Raw genomic sequence first — 972 nt, forward strand, 5'->3', positions numbered from 1 at the left:
GTCATTCCAGCAAAAAACCACACACAGCGACATCATCGAACACAAAATAAGCTAAACGGGAAGGCTTGAGAAGTTATAAATGCACGCATGGGTGCTATAGCAACAGCAATGTCGACTGGTATGCCGAGCATAATTTCAGCAAAGTCATGAACGCATCAGTTGCCCTCTTCATAATGGCAAGTACAATCCCTGAAATTAGAGCGGGGTTTCTCCCTGAAGTGACGGTAGTCATAGACGTGCGTGACAGGGCCAGACGAATAAATTTGGACGTCCCGAGGATCAAGAAGCTAAATAACGAGGCTGGGCAATTCGAAATCAAGCGCCAGAACGGGTTAGAGCACTTAGGCACCTGCCATCTGGAACCAGTCAACTCTTGGCGACGGTCAAATTTTTGCCCAACCCTTTAAAATGAAATGACCAAGTGGTCATTATTTGCGGGCTCAACAAAGCCCACTTAAGGGAGGTCATAAACAAGTGGGTCGACAAAAAAACCGATAGGCACTGGAGTGAATGTCCGGGGAAAAGACAAGCTAAGCGGTTCATCTATCCATCACAAGAAGCTTCAAAAAAGCTCATAAATCTAGGCAGGGAGGACCTTCGAACTCTCACTGGGTACTTCACGGGACATTATTCCCTGCGTTATCACCGCAGTAAAATGAATCTTTCAGACACGAGCATTTGTCGCTTCTGTGAGATGGACGAAGAAACGCCAGAACACATCCTTTGTGAATGTATTGCTCTCGCTAGACGTAGACTCGCTCACCTAGGTGGTACAGCACTTAATCCATTCGAAATATGGAACAAAAAGCCCACCGAAGTGCTAGCTTATATTAAAAGCCTTCACGTATAGGGTAAAGGGCCACGCACAATAGACCATCCAGAGGTCGCAGTGCTCAAGGCTCATAATAATAATAATAATAAGAGCCATTACATTTGACGACCTAACAAGTCGGGACGAAAGCAAGCGCGAGA

This window comes from Rhagoletis pomonella, unplaced genomic scaffold, assembly GCF_013731165.1.
Source record: "Rhagoletis pomonella isolate Grant_MI unplaced genomic scaffold, Rhpom_1.0 Rhpom_scaffold_00002, whole genome shotgun sequence".
In the NCBI taxonomy this organism is placed as follows: domain Eukaryota; kingdom Metazoa; phylum Arthropoda; class Insecta; order Diptera; family Tephritidae; genus Rhagoletis; species Rhagoletis pomonella.